We start from the raw sequence: 21791 nt of genomic DNA, 5'->3' as shown, positions 1-21791 counted from the left end.
TGACTGCAGGTGTAATAGCCCGTGTCTGAGATACTTAGCTTCACACATAGGGGCACTAGGATGTGCTGCATCTACCAAGGATTTCAGTAGTGCTCAGATGCTCTAGTGTCATGCGAGTATGTAGAAATACTAACTCTTAATATATAGACACCACATAGGGGCATTGCACTGTGGCTGCCAACTGTGTGAGAGAGAGAGAGAGAGAGAGAGAGAGAGAGGGAGAGAGAGAGAGAGAGAGAGAGAGAGAGAGAGAGAGAGAGAGAGAGAACAACATACTAAACATCCGATCCAGCCAAATATAATGGCCAACCCGCTCGCAACTCTTATAGCCTGAAATATGATGTAGATAATGAAAGGTATCCCTGCACTCTGGGAAAGAGAAGATCATCCTATGGGGTGCTAATACCAGGTGAGATGAAAAACAAAAGGGTCAGTAGGATACTGGGATGGCTAGATAGTAGGGATGAAGAGGACCATAAAATACAAATAAATATGTGTTCTTAAGCAAAAAAAACTCTGTTTAATCCATAAGATGGCAATGGCATAAAATCCCATTTCATTTACTAGTTTTCACTGAAGTCATCCAGGACAATCTGAGTTAATGCATGGCTTAGAAGTTTATCATCTAATATGTTTTCACCTAGCAAGAACAAATTCATACAGGGTAGAACCTCTGATTTTCATTTAATTTGCCAGTGTCAGGAAAGGCTAGTGAGTCACGAAATTTGTTCTTCCAAGTCATTCTCATATGTATTATATTGCATTCAAACAAGCACTGAGGACTCTAGATAAGTAAGGTCATTGATCACTCGAGGGCCATAAAATGGAAAGGAAGTTGACATTTTCCTTCTTAGAGTATCACAGTAAAATATGAAATGCATGGCTCTAGGGACAGCACTCTATAAAGAAATAATGAAATTGTACAAATGACAATGAAGGCATATCCAGTATTAAGATGGATGAGCCATGAAGAGCAATATAAATGAAGAAGTGAAAATTAACACGAATACCAGTGCTTTACCGTTTAGGTACAATGCTACCCGATTTTCTGTCTTTGATTGAAGAACAATGTGTCAGTAGTGTGCCAGTAACAGAAGTTTGTATGGGCATCAATAACTAGGATTTAAACATATTAGGATACACACTATCCCAGAGAGACAAACAGGTTAAACAAGACAAGATGGGCAAGGAGTAGCCCTATATATAAATGGAACATGCCAAGCACCTTTCTACTTTTTGCACTTACACTGATCACTTTTAAGTTGTGCATTTATTTCACGGATCATTGCTTCTCAGATACATTGTTTTTGTATTTTTGCATTGATTTTAAGCTGTCAAGGTTTAGTTCTCATCAAGTGATGTTAAGCCTTATTCATATGTTCTTGTGTTTCAGCCGTGTTGCATATTTTTCCATCATGAGCAAGAAATCATAATTTCCCTTAAAGATATTCGACAATATGACACATATAGCCAGTGAAAATGACTGACCTCAGCTGTAACCCCTGTGGTGCCACACTGGTAACCATATTTTCATTGGCGCAGAGACTCTATTTACTAAGGTTCTCTCTCTATCCTGTTCTCTACCTATATTGCACACATGAGGGGGTCCAATGTCACATTCCAAGGTTATATAATTTGTTAACCAAATCTTTGGACACATGTTTAAGATGTAAGCAAGCAGGTGGTAAAGTAAGAAGTAGTGAAGCAAAGTATTAGCATACATACAGAGTGTCATAACCAGCAGAAAATGAGAAGATATTATTCAGCTAAACACAAGCTGGTAAGTCTCCATTGGGATAATGTGTAACTCTAGGGACCTTTTTTTCGGCAAAACATAGGGCATAGGCAATGCAGAGGAAGACAGCATACATGCTATCTGCTGTTCACCAGAAATTATATGAAGTTATATGAAGAATGGAGATAGGAACAAGGGTATACAATGTGGACATATCACCAGGAAGATTCAAGGGAAGTGCAAGTAGGAACTTTTTTTTATAAAAAAAGTTGGTGGCTGTTTGAAATAGTTCTTCTGAAGAAACAATACAAAATCAGTGCTGTAAACCATTAATGTATTGTGTAGACATAAAGCAATTATTATGCTGGGTAAAAGGAGAAAGAATTGTTGTTAGCTATCCAGTATTTGCAACTTACCCCCTTATGTAAGTAAATGGACAGGCTAAGTAGGCCAAGTGGTGTTTATCTGATGTAATACTCTGTTTCTGTGAATTAATTTCACTATCTTCTTTTGTTATCTACTCTTAGTTGACATTTGGGTTATAACTATGTGATCATCAGTGCACATATTTACAAGATACTAGTACAACAACTGAATTTGTTCAGCACAACTAGTTTTGGCAGAACAGTGCTTTAAGGCACGCCGCTGTGATGTCGAGCATTGCTTGGAGTTTTATTTTTTTCTCCATTCATGGAACATGCCTTCATTTTTTTCTGCTTGACATTCTGTCTAATGGTGTCACTTGTTTTAAGAGCTTCTTGAAGTTAGATACTGCAGCTATATGAAATTCTAATTGTAACATCTCTATCTCCAAGGTAGAAGGTGCATGAGGTCCTTACCATAACTCATCTCTCTTAAAGGCAGACTCTTGTATCAAGACAAAATTTCCTTTCTCTCTAATGGTTTGAAATCTCAGCATGAATGATTACTTTGCAAGTTAGAGTAAATTGCATGCCTTATTGCATGCATTATACCTTGTTATATGTTATTTTTGGATGCTGTAGGCTTTGCGGCAACAGCAGTTAAGGGTCTGTTGCTGTAACAATTATTTATTTATTGGTAGAAGCCCATTTTCACCAGATGCCCAGGGGGAAATGCTCCAAATTATTGCAAAACATTTTAAGAATAATCATTTTACAATCTTCAAAAATAAAATAAAAACATCTGTTGTTTAAATAATTATAACAATTTAGGCACAATATAAAAACATTGGTTAATAATCGAGGAAAGGTATATGACAATCATTTAATATTTAAAGAAATTTTAGACAATTTGTAGAGAAATTAAAGGTAAGTTAGTCTAATACAAATAAGAATTGCAATATGAAGTGAGGGAAAAACAGGCTTATGGTATATTTAGAGAGAAAGTCAGAAAAGAGAATTAGAGAGCATTAAGGAAGTAAGTGAAGAAGGGAGAGTGAGGAGGTATAAGGAATGAAAAGGTACTTGTTTACATTTAGGGATATAGTTTATCCTAGTTTTGAGCAAGAACAGAGCCAGATTTTAGCTAGGAAATCTTTCAGAGTGGTTTTTGAAAGACTGGAGGGAGAGTATAGACCTAATGGATACAGGTAAGGCGTTCCAGGCTCTAGCCACTTTGTACGAGTACAGACAAAGCTCAGCAGATTTGTTAAGTTTGTAGACAGACAGGAGTTTTTGGTCACTAGACTGCAATGACCAACTGGGAACATAGTTGTGTAGAATATTTTTTAGTGTTGGACAATCAGATGGATGCTGGATAATTTTATCGGTGGTAATAAGGTTTGTATATATTAGCTGATGTGGCAGTTCTAACCTATTAAGGCTTTTCAGTGCTATACAGTGGTGTGTTCTGAAAGGGGTATGTGCTGCATATTTAGCAACTTTGTTACAGCATTGTTCAAGTTTTAATTTTTGTGAAGCCTGGAGGTTAGTAAGGATGGGAGCACCATACAGAAGAGTAGGGCAGAGATAAGTAGTGGCCAGTGTAGTTTTACACAGATGTACAGTGTCCTGAGAAAAGCTGCATGAGCATCACTAAATTTGCTACTCTTTTTTATCTATGTAAAGGAGGACTTGTTGGCCCTGTGGCTGGGATTTGATAGCATGGTTAAGCACTGAATGTTTAATACTGCTTTACAAGATATAGCAGAGAGGCACATAAGAATAAAGTAATAGAAAATGATCCTCTGCAAATGTCTGAACCAGAAAATGATTAAACACAGTCTGGGTGTAATTACTGTTCACCTGCATGGAGGCATAGATTATTTGAGATGTAGTATGCCTTAGAGCCTTAGAGCTGTTGTAGTTCTGTTGGGAGAAGGCAAGAAAAATAATTTACTGCAGCAAAATGCAACCCGTCTAAAGTTTTCCAGGGATAACAACTCCTCTAGATGGACAAGAGGAGCTTATTTGTTGTACAAGGTGAGTGTCAGCAGGAACAAAGTAACGGATAGCTGTGTTACCTTATCTAAAAAGCAAATGGTCCCAGTCTTCTCCCCAACATACCATCCACGATGGCTTTTTCCTAGGTTACGACTCATGCCAGCCCATTGAGAGAAGATGGCAAATAGTGCTGGCAAATAAAAAATATAAATGAAGAAAGGTGTAGAAATACAGGTATGAGCATGTTCAAAAAGTTGTCTAAATAAATATATAAGGGTAAAATTCTGATGTGCTCCTATTATAGTAACATAATCCTGTGTGAGAGAAGTATATGCTACTCCTCTTCCACTTTAAGAATTTTCTGATGGTCACTGTGTCCATAAAATATGCAGCTTTTTTTTCTAAATAAGTCATGTTCCAGGCTATATCCCTCCCCCATGCACCCAACTAGAAAAGGGTGCCCCACCCCCAACTCTCTGACAGTTGCTTATTGAAGATGAGGACTCTGTCTGCAACCTGTCCCAAGCAACAAAAAAACATAAAAAGGCAAATAGTTGTCAACATCTGAAGCTAGTAACTTCGAAAAGGGAAATGCATTAACATTTAATTAACACAGATCATAACTAGATAATTAATTGGTGATTTCTGTGTGGGATGATCTAAAGTAAACTAAGAAAATGTTCTTAAAATACATACATCTGTGCAGCTTCATTTTGATTCCAGCTATTGCATAGAACAAACTTTCTTCAGGTAAAAATTTAAGAACTACGTGATACCAAGAATGCACTGACAATGATGTGGGAATGATGTAAAGAAGTCTGAGGAAGACACTACTGAAAACAAAGAACCAACGAGCTGGTGACAGTCTTATAGCAAGACCTTTGAATAAGGAGAAAACCAAAAAGATAAGAGAAACTACCTAATTACTGGAAAAAAGTTTTCTGTTCAAGAAAGCACTGAGCATTGTTTTTATTTTGCCAGGCAGGTAAAACTGAATGTGGCTTCAGTGAAGATGATGACAGCAAGGTATTCATTTTAAAGGAGAAAGACTGAAGTAAAAGGGGGAGGAAAAGCTATGCATTCCAGCCGAATAAGCCGCGATGCTGAAGGTAAGTTAAAAATGGGAGATGGAGCTTAATATTGACTTATTTCATACCGAAAGCTGTGTATAATTATGAATACAACAATATTTGCTAGATGCTATTAGTTTTATTTTGCTGCTACTTAAAAAAAGCAAAAAAAAAAAAAATCATTATTCAGACATGTACTAGTTACTTTTACCTAAAACGTTAACTTGCTTCTTTTTACATACTGTACCAGCTAAAGCTTTGTATAATAACATAGACATGGAATAAAACAGTTAATTAAATTTTTAATTAATGCAAAGGTTATACTGTTTATACTGCGAAAGTTGTATCTCTTTTATATGTTTACTCAAGTCAAGTTAAGAACAGATAGAAAAGTATATCTGTTAAAACCTTCACATAAAAAACATAGATTGTACAACTCCAGGTGAAATATCCATCCTGGCCCAGATTTCTTGCAGTACATAAAAGTTTGTTAGATAAAAAATATATTATCTGTTTGTTTTATGTCAAAACTGAATTTGAATGTATTTTCTTTTTAAAGACAGCAACCTGTATGTTTCTTTTTGCATGTATCCTTATGGCAACAAAGGCATGGAATTTTGTGTAGCCAATACAGTATATACAGTAAGCAAGTCAAGAGCGTGTTTGTCCTATGGAAACTCTTTGTTAAATGCTATAGCACATTTAACAAGAACTAAATATTGTACACTAATGTTCAAATAAGTTTGTTCTGGTCATGCACATTTCTTTAGCAGGTGTAATTCTGGGAGATACATGTATTCCTAAAAGCCTGAAAGCTGAAAGGCCTGTGCACTATTTTTATTGATTCAGTAAGGAAGTTACATATTATTCCTTGAACTAATTATTCTATGGGCAGAGAACTTAATGCATACGTTTGTGGTTAAAGGAAACCACCAAGTTGCACATATTTAAAAATTGCACAATTTTGTTTTGCCATTTTTGGTTTCCTTAAAGGTGATTAATGCATCTTAAACAAATGCAAAAAGGCAATTTTTCTTTGTAAAGACTTGAGTAAGAACAAAGTATGTACACTGAAAACTACATCTATGTTTTAGTAAGCAAAATGCAAAAAGTGATAATTTAATTATCGCTACGCAGAATAGTATTTCCATCTACCTTCTGTCTGTCTGTCTGTACATGTATGTTTCCCATGTCGTTTTTCATTTTGTTTGCCAGAACAGTGATGAGTTTTGTTAAGATAACAGGACCAAACAGCTCTCTTCTGCTATAACCAGTTATGATAATGTTCAGAAATAATTACAAAAATAAACTGCTGTGTAACAAAATCCAAAAAGAATCAGTCTCAAAATTCTTTGAAGAGAAGGTTATGATGCAGGACAAAGACAATACATGTGTTGGATGTATATATTTAGAGACACGGTTGCCATGTCTAAGAACACAAATAATGCAATGCAATGATTTGCTTATCAAGATATGCTTTTTATTCTGTTGAAACATATTGTTTTGAGCATAACTTTCTTGTATACCACATGAACACTTTAATAATAAGTATACCAAAATAAAATTAAACAGAATTTAATTTATGTAAAAAGAGAACTAGTATTCCTTAATTTTAAAGTATGCAACTTACAGCAAATTAGCATTTCTTTTTCAAAATAATGCAGTAGCAGATATGATTAATATGTTATTTATAATTACTGAAATTATTCATCGCTTTATTTACTTTACAGAAATGACCCATTTGTGATGACTTCAAATGTACTTTTACTTTTAAATCATAATCAGTAATGACATATTTTGCCATTTAAAATACCAATATAAAATATTTCTGATAAAGTTGCATCTGTGTCTGATATCACCAACTGCATTCATAGAGATTTATAGTTATATAGCATGTAACTTAAATACATATTAAAAATAAATTCTCATTGCATTGTAATCAGTACGACTGCAACCTTTTCAGAATCCAAAAGTGGGAGATAGTTTGCTTATAATGAGATTTTGCAGAAAAACATTGTCCAATATAATTTAATTGTACTGTTGTCCCTACTGCGGAATTTAATTGTTTGTTTTGGTAAGTCCACTGGTTTGTACTACACTAAGGTGGTTAAAATATAGTATCATAGATTTCTGCAATATTTAGAAATAAGGAAGAACATCTTTTCTTCATAAAATATTAGGCGATTTTGTTTTTCATGATTTTCACAGGGCATGGATGTCCAAATCAGGACTGCAATCTGAAAAGATAGACAAGTGGTACCCTGGTGCAGTATGTGTTTTCCATTTTGATTGTAGCTTAATACCTGAAAATGCCACTTAACTGTTTATTACAGGGAGGCCTGGGAAAATATAGGCAGTAAACCAAACTTTTCGTAAAAACTAATAAACAGCAATTTCTCTATATGCAATATATGTATGTGTAAATCAGAGCAAACCCAAAAATTAAGAACTTAGAGAGATTGCATACCTTAATACCTAATTGTGTACAAGGGAATTTAATATTAGGAGCTAGTTCATTAATGCTGCTTTATTTATTGATTACTTCTAAATCTGACAGTACAATGCTTTCTTATGGGCCTGCACATCTTTTTGTATATGTTTTTATTTTTTTTCATCATGTGTGTGTGTGCATGTGCGTTTGTGTGCAAGTAACTGTATGCATAATCTGCACAGATAAATAGATAAGATGTACAAATATAATGCTTAATTTTTGTGTAATCTGCACAGATAAATAAATAAGATGTACAAATATAATGCTTATTTTTTTATAAAATTATGTTGATGTCAGTCCAACATGTGTGTGTGTGTGTGTGTGTGTGTGTGTGTGTGTGTGTGTGTATGTGTGTGTGTGTGTGTGTGTGTGTGTGTGTGTGTGTGTGTGTGTGTGTGTGTTATTGAGCAAAGCGTGAACAATATTCTTTCTTTCAGAGTCTGGAATTACATACTTAAGTTTGTATTGTACTTTTTATGGTAGCATGTAAGTGAGTAGTTTGTATTCCGGTTTATATTTACATTTGTTTACCATAGTAGACACAATCATTTCTGACAAATTTCAAGTCTCAGCCTAAGGAAAATTTATAACAGTAGTGACAAAGATTACAAAAAAGTAAAGATACAATAAAATGATGTGGAGCAACACAATATACACTGACAGTTACAATAATTACAAAAAGGGCACAAAATAATACTGAGGTGAAAATAACACAACATGAAAACAAAACATATATACAAACAATTCATATTCTCATGAGGTTATAGAAAAAATGAATGTACTTCTGTTTTTTTATAAGGACAGCATTTAATGATTCATTGCAGACTGAGAACTGAGATTTATATATATCTATATGTCTCTCTCTCTCTCTCTCTATATATATATATATATATATATATATTATATGTGTTTGTGTGTATATATGTGTACCTAAATAGATACATAGATATATAGACACACGCTATAAAAAGATGCATGTATCATGCGTGTGTGTGCACACACACACACACACACACACACACACACACACACACACACACACACACACACACACATATTTATTTCTTTGGTGTCCCTCAAAAATGAGATCTATGTGTGTTAGTGTGTATGTGTATGTATGTGTGTGTGTGTGTGTGTGTGTGTGTGTGTGTGTGTGTGTGTGTGTGTGTTTGTTTATGTTGTATTTCAATGGAAAAACATTAACATTAGAGAAGCAAAATGTGCAGAGAACAAACCCCGAAACTGATGTTTTCTAGTTAAGGATTAGCATATGAAGTAGTTATTTGTTTAGTTAAAATTACCCACTCAGATTTCCCAAGCTAAATCTTATCTCCTGCATGTAATCTGGGGAAGATAGTTTTCAGAAGGAAATGGCATTTCAAGTTAGAAGAAGAAAAGTGCAATACCTCTGATGCACAAGTGTTGTTTACAGCTGCTTACTAACAGAAACGTTTTACACAGACAGTGGCAGAAGCTGATTGTTGTGGATGAAGAATCGTCGTACGAGGTGCTGAAATAAAGAGATCTGGGGCTAAAAAGAAAGATCAGAAAATGATGGAATGGCATGGAAGGGGGAATACAAACTAGGAAATATAGGGATATTATTTTGTAAGTTAAGGAAATGATGGGTATGTGGAGTGAAAATGGAGTGAAAAGTAGATTGAACAGACACAAGGTAATAGAATAAGTCTGAAGTGATACTCAATGGTGGGAAGGACAGTGTACTTTGTCAAGAGAAAGAAACAGGATGCTTTTTTTTAGAATTAAGACCTTCCATGAATTTTAGGATGAAACTAATTGTGTTTCTTTAAAAAACACTATATATAGTTGTTTAGTTCACCAGAAAGCTATTTGTTTTTCAGGCTAAGCCTTTTTTCTAGTACCAGTGTTAAACAAAGGTACCCTGTATTCACTGTCCATATACACAAATCAAAAAAGTCTATATTTTATAGATAATTATAAATGTGTACACAAGATATAATGTGAAAGGCTGCTTTAATTTTATATACAAATCTTACAATACTGTATTTTTATAAGCCTTTATTGGTTTTCTTACCTACAAATCATGTTTTAGCTTTTTCTTCATATTTCCCTATGTGTGTATGTAATAAAAATGGATGAAGGTGCTTAAACAAATGTCTAACTTCTGTGTACAGTTAATAAATGTGCCTGTTTTGTTTGTTATTTGGTGTGGCTGTATTTGAAGAAAGAACAAGGCTCACCACAATGCAAGAATAAAATAAAAAAAAACAGAGTTATAAATTATCTATTTGTCATGCATCTGAGTAAGTCATTATATAACATACATATTGGTTATAACACAAGCTTAGAAATATTGAGATTTTATTTAGTTATTTCTTTATTTAGGTGTTTAAAGTTTGTTTAATGGGATGGTAGGTGAATAAAGGACCATTATCTCAGTCATAAGGGGGCACCACACAAAAACAAAGTTAACGATAAAAAGGTGAATGCAGGAAGCATAAAATACAGAGAAGGAAGCTAAAACTAAGGTAAAGGTGTACGTGCAAAATAGAATGGTGGTTGTGTTACATGCACGCTAGAACTTTTAAAGTCTTTGTTAACATGTTATTATCCGAAACGTGAGTCTGACAAAGTGCAGTCCAGTCTTGTCTACTATTCTTCCTATTTCTTAATGACATTACCCAGGACATACCCAAACATAATATATTCAGACAACATTGTACTACTCAAATCTCACAAAACCCACCAAATGCTGCAGCAAGCAACTCAGTATCGATTTGCCAACCTCTGTAATTGTCTCCACAATAATAAACTGCAAATTAACAGTTACAAAGCAAATGTCAAGCTCTTCTCTATAGCAAAACAACTGGTATCACTACTCCCCTTCATCCTAACAGACTTAAAAGCGAACATTATGCCAAAGTTAAGCGACAAAAATATCTGGGAGTGACATTGGACCCCTTACTGAATGTTAATATTCACACGTAACTTTGCCACCAATGTCTTGATTCAACTAAAAGTATGTTACTGTCTTTCAAACCTTCTCTCCTCTCTTGCAAGAATGCCTTTAACCAAATATCTCCTCATACCAAAGTCTGAATTTGTTCTTCCCCTATTGATCTTCACTCAGCACAAAATACACAAAAATTCAAGTAGATGAAAATAAACATTTGCACCATTTGCCAGAAAGCAATTGCCAGCACTGCAGCTTATCTAAGAAAGCACAATGGCTACTTATTACTAACAAAGCCACCTTTCTCTAATTCTCTGTATTTACAAAATTGTATCTCCCGGCTGTTGACCACTGCTTAAACAGTTACCACAGATCAAAGAACAAAGCTATTCCCTTAAGAACAGACAAAAAATGCACTCACTTTGGCAAGACCGAGATTCAAACTGGCCACAGCAGAAAACGCACACTCCAGAACAGAAACTGTAATTTGCAACATGTTTTTTTTTTTCATATCACCACTGAAAAAATGTTTACTGTATTATTGTACCTAGGCTGTGGCTGAAAATGTTCAATAGATCAGCCCACTTTCCTGGTTATTAATTTAAAAATGAAAAATAAATAAAAAACATATGGGAGACATTAAACCAGCAAACTATCAAATTCACAAATCATCAAAATCACATCAGAGGATATATGATTTTAAGGAGAGGTTAAAGTGATGCCTTCTTTATGCATATGTATTTGTGTGTGTGTGTATATACATGCATGCATACATACAGAAATATGTAAGTATGCATGTAATGGTGTCATGCTGTATTAACTTTTGTTAGTGTTATTAATTATGAAACATTAGTATTACTTGCTATTTGCAATCTGCCTTGAGTTGATTTTGTATTATTGTACATTGGTAAGCAAAATTATGTCCATATGTAAAAGCATGGATTACAAAGAAATAAAGATGTTTAGCTTTTGTACAAAAAAAAATGATATTATCTACAAAATATTAACATACAATATTACACCTATTGATGAATAAAGTTGTAAGTTACACTAGTTTATTACCAGGTTTTCAATTAAAAATAGAATATTCATCATTGTACTGTTTCAACTCTATAACAAGGAAAATAGATTAGGTGGGTGGTTTATATGCTTTACTGTGGGAAGATATACTAATTTTTAGCTAAACAGTTACAATTTTTGAACACTGAGGTATGTACAAAATGAAATATTTATTCCTGTTTTATTAACTGAGTAGGCCTACTAGGTTCTGAGTTATGTTCTGAGGTTACTGGGATATGGTATTTACAATTAACTGAACACAATAAAAAATTATGTTTACAGATACACTAAGAGTGTTTGACTGGGTTCATAGTATATGATCGAACGCTAGAAATAGCGAATGATCTGTTATCGAACTCAAATGCACGAAGTCACAAAATGTCGAAGAAACGGATCAGCAAATTTTTTCCCAGGGAAAAAATTCACTGATCCAAAAAAAAAAATGTACAGGCAACATAAAGTGGGGGGATTTGCCCCCCACTTTAAATATATCAACTCCGAGATTGCACCACAGTGAAGAAAACAGCAAAGTCTGGAGAATGGCTCAGTGAATTTTTTCCCTTGGAAAAAATTCATTGATCTGTTCCTTCAATATTCTGTCATTTCGTGCATTTGAGTTCAACAAATGAGCTTTAGCTATTTCTAGCATTTGCTTATGTAATAGGAACCCTGTTTGAATATGGTTCACAGTTACACTAAGAGTGTTTGACCATGGTGCAGCCATGAGTTGCAGTGTCTCCCACTCACAAGAGATAATACTTGTACAACTAATAGAATCGCTTCTCTGTTAGTCTTACAACAGTTTGCTTCTTTATGGCTGTCTATCACTGATGCTGTCTAACTTAATCTTTACCAATTATCTGAGATTCCTTTGATGTTATTTATTTCTCACGAGGGAGAGTATTTCTTACTAAAATGTATTTGTTTTCTACAGAGTCCTGTAAACACCTCTCCTGTGCTGTAATGCAGTAACATGTGTTGCATATCAGTTAATAGCTATTTAAAATGTTACTGGTTCCACAGTAAGTGACCAAAAAATGGATGCAGGCCCAGAACTGCCTCCAAGATCAGACTTTCGATGGCTGCATTTCTCTGGGATGTTAGAATTACTAAACTTGAGAAAAGTTAACATTAGGTAGCTGTAGGAATATTGAAGACATAACAAGGACAATATGACATAGCTCAACTTACTTTGTGCCAGACTATGACCTGATGATAATGACTTGCTATGTGGGGGGAAAAAGAAATACTAGTAGCTGTAGGATGTCATGGATTAGCAAGTCATCAGGGGTGGTGACATGGATCAGGTTATTATGACTAGATCTGTATTACGAGGGATTATGGCAGGCAGCAAATGTTTGGTAAGAGATAGCACCGAGAGACTTTTACCATCGTTAACAACCTAAGAACAGTGATAGATAATCTAAATGTTAAGCAGTGTGTAGCAATCAAAGTCAGAAAAGCATATTCTATAGTCCGTCCAATTCTAAAGGGCATGTTTAATTACCCAAATGAGATAATTTTAGCACTTTATGTCTCACTAGATCTGATTAATTATTGAATACAATATTGCATTTGTACATTGAAAAAAACTTACAAACTATGTGACACATCTTTAAAAGGCACAGTTATTCTTCAATGGAAGAAATCACAGAGTTAGACAACTTGAACTGTTTAAAAAGACTTCAGAAGCTGACATTATGCTTTTTTCTTACAAGTTAATTAGAACCTCTGCCAAGTTTATAAGGCAACGTCTGTTCTGATTCTTTTTGAAAGTCTATGCACTGCTGGGAAAGTGGTGCCAGATCAAGGAACCCATTACACAACTACTAAAAATAAATGTCAATAATGAAAAATATATATGTCTTTGTGTACACACACACACACACACACACACACACACACATATATATATATATATATATATATATATATATATATAAATATATACACACACACACACACACACACACACACACACACACACACACACACACACACACAGGCGGCCACGGTAGTGCAGCGGTTAGCATTGTCACCTCACAGCAAGAGGTTCTTCGGTTTGATCCTCGGCTGGGATGCCGTCTGTGTGGAGTCTGCATGTCCTCCCTGTAGTCGCGTGGGTTTCCTCCGGGTGCTCTGGTTTCCTCCCACATCCCAAAGATATGCTGTAGGTGGATTGGACACAATAAATTGGCCCTAGGCATGAGTGCGTGCGTGTGTGTGCCTTCTGTGGAAGGTTGGGCGCCGGGCTGGCAACTCAACACTGTAAAACCCCACTGCCAATCATGAGCGGACATGTGATCTGCTGTGGCGACCCCTAACTGGGAAAAAGCTGAAAGAAGAAGAATATATACACACACACACACATATATATATAGATATATATATATATATATATATATATATATATATATATATATCTATACATACACACACACACACACACACACACACATATATATATATATATATATATATATATATATATATATATATATATATATATATATATATATATATATACACACACACATATATATATATATATTTAATAAATGGAGTTATAGCAGTCAAAAGTCCACTTTGTTGAAAGCTTGAAAAATCAAAGCTATGAATCTTTGTACCCCAGTATTCATGATATACATTTTTACTGGGTCCACCGAGGAGAAAAAAAAGAGCCACAAAGAAGAAACAATGCAAATGAACAGATTTGACAAAACAAACCGAAATAATAAAATTGTGTGTGTTCCTTGGCCTATCCCCCACCAATTACAATAAAATTATTATTTGTTATATTGTTATATATAATATACATGTTAAATATTTATAAATATTTCAATGTCCTGTACTGAATTGAAGTTTGCTTTTCTGGTCCCTTCTGTAAATGAACTTTTCCCAGTACTGGGAAACCTAGTTAATAAGTGCAATAAATAAATAAATAAATACCGCCATACGTACATATACACACAAGCAAAAAAAAAAAAAAAAAAATCTAAATTGAACTAGTATTCAAAGGTGTGTTTCTATAAGGCTTAGTTCTATATCAGTATATCAGTATAAAATGCTGATTGAGAAAACAAAAATGTAATCAAGAGAACATAAGCTCTGCATTGCCAGAGATCAGCTTAAGCTTTATGATGGTAGTCAGGAGGCATATCCAAATCCTTTAACTACATGAGAAGTCCAACAGCCCATACTGAAAAGTCTTACTGGTAGTATACAACAGGTGAGATGTAATTTAAATGTAATTGGAGTTAGGGCATGCTCAGTAACTTCTATGCATTTTCCACTCCCACCTTCCCTAGAAAAGCATGATCTGCTTGAGCATAGGGCATTTCCTCACTGTTGCATAAGGAGTGTCTAATACACAAGTATTTTTTTCTAAGTTGGGAGGCTATGAAGCATTGCCAGAGATCGAATAATGCAGTTGTTTTGCTTCAGTTATGTTTATGTCTCAGCATATGAGTGGCTGTTGCTAATTTTGCAAGAGGTGAAATACCAAAAATGACCAACCAAGCTCTCTGTAACTCTGTGTCCCAGTCCTCTGCCACTGATTTACTCATACTCAACTTTAAAAGCAAATTGTAAGTCAAGAACAGAAATGGGAACTGACTTGGGGGGTTTACTAGGCTGATAGAAAAACAGGACCCAACAGACACTAACGTTTTTGTAACTACAGTAAGCAATGTCTTTCGGCTTCTCCCATTAGGGGTTGCCACTGCGGATCACTAGTCCGCAGACTGATTGGCAGTGGAGTTTTTACCATGTCAAGTTACCAGCTCGGTTCCCAACCTTCACAGAAGTCACACACACACACTCACACCTACCTGCATGTCTTTAAAACTCACTTGACCACAGGGAAGACATGCAAACACCACACAGAAGGCGCTCCAGCTGAGAATTGAACTGAAGAACCTCTTGCTGTGAGGCGACAACGCTAATGCTGCACCACCACAGCCTCATTTTTGTAACTACAGTAAAGTTGCACAAAGATTGCCTGAAAATGTTCTTTGTAAGACACACTGAGTTGAAACATAATCACAAACCAGTTAGGGACAATGAAGTAAAGGAAGCTGACTCTTTTCAGTGAGCTATTCTTTCTCTTTTTTGGAAGTTTGTATGTGCCATGTTGCTTTTGCACCAGCTGCAGTGTGGTTAAAAGACAGTGAATGGAGACAGATAGACAGGCAGACAGAAAAAAGCACATACACTCACATGCACAGATGCATACACATACATACACATAGAAACACATACAAATATGTAGACTTACACACACACACACACACACACACACACAGGCACTCAGGCACACAGACACACATGCACACACACACACACACACACACACACACACACACACACACACACACACACACACACACACACACACACACACACACACACACACACACACACACACACACACACACACACACACACACACACACACACACAGGGACACAGGCACACACACACACACACACACACACACATACAGGGATACAGGCACGCAGACACACATACACACACACACACACACACACACACACACACACACACACACACACACACACACACACACACACACACACACACAGAGACACATGCATACACACACACAGACACACACACACACACACACAGGCACTCAGGCACACAGACACACATACACACACACACACACACACACACACACACACACACACACACACACACACACACACACACACACACACACACACACACACACACACACACACACAGGCACTCAGGCACACACACACACAGACACACAGACACACACACACACACACACACACACACACACACACACACACACACACACACACACACACACGGTAATGGAACTATTTCCTTGTAGGCAAACCTCATGTAGTGTGCCCATTGTGCAAACATGACCTCAAGTCTAAAGAGGTTAGAATACCCCCTGATGGCAGGATGATGGATGACTAATTTATCTGCAGGCGTCTAATCTGTGATCAGATGCTCCCTGAATTTCATTTGGAGAGGGTGGCATGGAACTTGACTTGTATTTAGATCAGTGAAATGGCCAAAAAAGGTGAGCCTGCATACAGAATGGACTAGATGAAACAAACCCCCCCCACACACACACACATGCACTCACACACATGCACTCACACACACAAACTTTGCAACTTTCATCATATCACACGGTAACACTGTGATATGAAAATCTATGTAAAGTGAAGATAGCAATGCCATAAAAATCAAATTCACATTAGAAGTGTTTGCTAGACCTTTCCTTTTGATGGCTACTGAGTTATTTTGCCGAAGTGGAAACCACACCAACACATACCTAATTGCATGATTCCTAGGATGAGGACTGAACCAGGATTATAAATACACATGTTGTAATTTCAAGGACCATTGTGGCAATAGCCATATTGGTACTGTCATTTATTGTTACTGCTGTTCTGTTGTACTTTTATTAAACCCCTGTTCTTTGATAGGAGTTTGTACATGTTCTCAGAAGTCTTCATTTTTTTTGAAGAACATTCTTGACAGCTTTTCTGGTACCAACAGCACACTCTAGTTTTTAATTTGTCATACTGCATTACTGGATGTCATTCACAATCGCAAGCACTCATTTATCACATTTTGTTAACTACTGCAGCATGCCCATACCTGCAGACATATTAATAGACAAAGAAAGAAAGAAAGCTATTCAAAATACAGTTTTGCCCACTGATTTTATACAGGAATGAAGTTTTACCTAGCTGGCAATCAGAGTAGGGCACGAAATACGATGTCACTTAGACCCACACCTAATTAACACTGAGTCATCAGCTTGACGTTACACTGTAAAATACATCACTCTGCAATGCATTATATTGTGGTCAGCCTGTATTTTTCCAGGTTCCCACCTGAAAATACAGGTTGGCTGCTGTATTGAAAAAACTAGTAAAATTAATATATACTTAGGAAATTAGACATATAAATACTGGTCATGAAAGCCAGCACATTCTAGCTTGCAGATATGCTGTCTAGTCACTTCGAAGATGACAGACATTTGACAATATAATGCAGACTGAAGCATTTATGCTGACTGTTATTCTTTCTATGTTTATAATCTCTAAGATTCCAGTTTGGTTTATGATTTGAATACTTGTCATATTTTCTAATTTGTTTCTCTACTCAGCTTATCCTTGGTACAGTTATTTGTCTCCTTTCTCTTTTCCCCTGGAATTACAGAAAATTATTCCAGAAACTATTTTGCTGTTTTTACATTATTTTAAATTAAATTTATCAATAACTGATTTCTTCTTTTATTGTGAAGTTATTTTTAAGTGATACATTTGCCTTTTCATCTTTACTTTTTGAGCTGGATAAAAGAAATGCAGCAGAGTGTTAAGTTTTTATATCAGAAAAATCATAATTCTCAACATATTACTTTTCCAATCAAATACATATTTCACTTTGCAGCACATTTGTTTTTATATGACTATACTACATTTGTTTATCAGTATAGTTTAAGTTACTGAAAAAATGTTTGTAATATATTTCCTTCTCATAATTAAGACAATGATTATGACTTGCTGTATATTACAACAAAATGCAGATAGTAAAACTCAGACTTTACTAGTAATATTACATCAATTAAACATTAGTGGACATAAGGTATTTCTTTCGGCTGAACTCTTTCTTCTTTGTAAAATTATAGCTAGATTTGCTTTTTCCACTTGAAATTATCTTCTGCCCTTATACTTGCTGGCAATAAAAAATGTTCTGAATATTAACTATGATAATTAAGTGGGATACTTTATTTTTAAAAGTAGTATAACGGGGATTTTAAATTAAATCATGTAAAAGGTAATTAGTAAAACAAAGGAAACTTACTTGTTGTGACTTCAGAGCAACTGAGTTTTCATATTTTAGAATCAGTAACCCTTAAAGGGACAGTACAGCAGTATTAACAGGTGGTGAACCCGCTATTTATCTTCAGAAAACATATACAAAGCAGTGCTTTTTAGTTATTTTTCTGTTTTTTTTCAAACAAAAGACAGTATACCATAACAGATGATAATAATAAGCTCCAGTTTTGAGATTTAGGTTTGAATCTCATTAACTGACCCTTGTATAGACAGTCCACTGCAGCAATTCAATTAGATTACCAGTGCTTTAGAAGTGATACCAGTCGCAACCTCAGGGCTATTTGGTCTGCACTGTGCAGCTGCTCCAATGTACATTGTATGGGTCTACAACAAATGCCTGAGTCCAAGGTGCCCAAAGAGCAGCATCTCACAGTCAGAGACTCAAGTGTCTTGTACCTCACGTGGGCTGCTGTTGCTCTTAAACTCATGTACGCTTTTGGCCAAAGTGTGGCAGCTGTGTAGAGAGTGGTAATTCTGCACTTTGCCCATACAAGCAAGGCAAGTGTGGCAGCAGTGGGAGGGGGTGGAAAGGCGTGAAAGTGTAGCTTTGGTTTTCAGGCAGCATTTGGGAGGCAATTTAGATTTAGGGAAGAGAAGGTGTTTTAGGGTTAGCAAGTGAAAGGAGACTCTAGGACTAGGGAGAGATTGCAGACTTTAGGTTTAGGAAAAGGTTGGGGAGTTTTAGAGTTATTTATCAGGAGGAAGTTTTAGGGGAGTGGTAGTCCAGTTTTAGATTTAGACAGTGATGGAGGAATTTAGGATTAGGTAGTAGGAGAGGAGTTTTATGATTAGGTTTTGGGAGTGAAGATTCAGGTTAAAGTGTTCGACCTGGTGGAAATTTTAGGGTTAAAGTTAGGGCTCTGTTACGGTCAGGAGGTTGGAGAGTTAGGTAATTAAGAAGGACTCTTTGATGTAGAGCAAATGGTTGTGAGCAAGTGTGTCATGGAGTACTAACACACGAGCACTTGTAATAGGTACACATTACACACATTAAATATTATTAATTGCCTAGAACTGTGATATATGCACCATTTATTTATTGTGGCTGCTGTTCAACTGATGCTTCCAGCTGGTACATATATTCACACCAGCATATACAATACCTATGTCTATGCTACTTTCCTTCCCTTTTACTTTTTAACCTAGGGAAAGAAAGCATACACATATGCAATTGGTTATTACTAAATATTATACACTTTTGGTCACTTTCACAATCTCATATAGGTTCATAGGTAAGTACTAGGCTAGCTACCCTTGTGGACCATTTTAGGTGTAGCCAGTTTCCCTCCCAAAGGTGAGAATCAAACTCTGTAATTTGTGTCTGTGAGGTAAATACCTTACTCATTATACCAACCCTCAATATTATCTAAACGGGGTAAGCATTATTGTCTTTAAACCAGCTTCCCTGAATCATAGACATTATGATATATAGGGTCCCTATCAGTTCAGTGAAAAATCAGTTCAGAGTTTTCAGTGCACTTACATCGAACATGCAGTTCGTCGAACTGTTCATACTGAGATCGCTGTACAGTGAGGATCGGGAAATTTTCCCTTTCCCCACTGTAGTGTGATCTCAGAGTTAGTGTATATATAATTAGTGGGGGAGGGGATGTGGGGGCACAATCCCCCATATGAGCAGAATTTGATGAACAGCATTTCTAATGATGTGCTGTTCACTGAAGTGTCACTTCGATGAATTGATACAGACCTGATATATAAATAAGCATGGATGTTGCTTTGTCTTCTTAAAATACTATTGTACAACATTGTTATATTGCTTAGCAGTGCTTACTTTTTTGACAATAATAGTACTTGATATTTATTTTAATACCACTTATATTTAATTAAGTAAATAATTCTTCTCTTCTTAGCTTCTGGAAGAGCATTTACTAGCACCAAGGACAGCACTGCTGCAACCCTGGTGAACCCAGAATAGTGACCTGGATGGACCCACTGGGGGTACCTCCATCTTGGTCTCTCAATGCCTATGGAATAATTTGGTCACCCTTCTTTCTATAATCAATGGTGTAACAAGGGGTATGAAGTCATTTGGTCATCTCCATCTAAATAATATCTTGGTCATCTGTTTTTTTTTCAGCTAAAGGTCTGATCATACTTCTTGAGATAGGCATCAGTTATTTGTCACCAAACAGTGGTGGGTGGTGTCAGTTGTCATTTCCATGCTATAATCTTGACTGGATCTTCACAAGTCCTTGCTTGGTGATTCAGTATACATCATCCAGTATACATCATCTGGTTATTGAACACTTTTCTTCTGGATTGCATTTACCATCTTTCACATCAGTCCTATATTTTAAGGGCCCAAATCTTGAAATAGTGTGGCCTAGTTTCCATTTACTAATTCTGCAGTCTCTGTCCATGACTTGCTTGTCTTGGTTAAACTTCTCTATGGTCTCTTTTTTATATGCTGAAATGGGGGTTAATATATTCCTCTGAATGTGTTTGGTTTTGCTATGTCCTATTTGGAAAACAATTTCCTATCTAAGAATAATATTGATGGCATGGATTTATGGTAGTATGACATGCAAAAATAAACAGTATCTATTATGTTGCTGGCGATAAGGATTCCCATCTTTAACAGTTTTTCTGAACATCTGCATAAATATTTCATCTAGTGCATTATATGGATATAAAGTGTTCATTACCTTAGTTTTTTTTAAATCCCTTCAATTCTTCTGCTGTGATCTGTGGGAATTACCATTGTCTATCTGTTTAAGCCAGGTATTTATTTCAAGCATTGCTCTTAACTTAGACATTCTCTAGGATTTAGAGAACTCCTCTTTGCCTTAATTGGCCAGCATAGGTTGGGTGATGGAGAAAAGTCCTAATTCAGAGACATAATAAAGCTACACTGAGAAACATCTTTTAAGATGCTCGCTAATATGTCTGTGCATTGAATACTGCAGTGCACTGTCAGATCATACCATGCTAGTGCTCTCCCTAGCAAGTCATGTATCACGTTAGCAAAGGTAACCCTTGAGCACATGAGTAGACATATGCGCGAGCACACACACACACACACACACACACACACACACACACACACACACACACACACACACACACACACACACACACACACACAAATCCACTCATCCACAAACATACTCCATCACAGACACATGCATTCATTCAGCATCCCCTACGTAACCCTCTCCAGTCTGCCTACTCAAGCACACAAATATAGATAGATACAC

This window comes from Protopterus annectens, chromosome 1.part1 (genome assembly GCF_019279795.1).
Source record: "Protopterus annectens isolate FY-2018-M chromosome 1.part1, PAN1.0, whole genome shotgun sequence".
Taxonomy (NCBI): Eukaryota; Metazoa; Chordata; order Ceratodontiformes; family Protopteridae; genus Protopterus; species Protopterus annectens.
The sequence above is the reverse complement of the archived record's forward strand: the minus strand, read 5'-3'. Positions refer to the sequence as shown.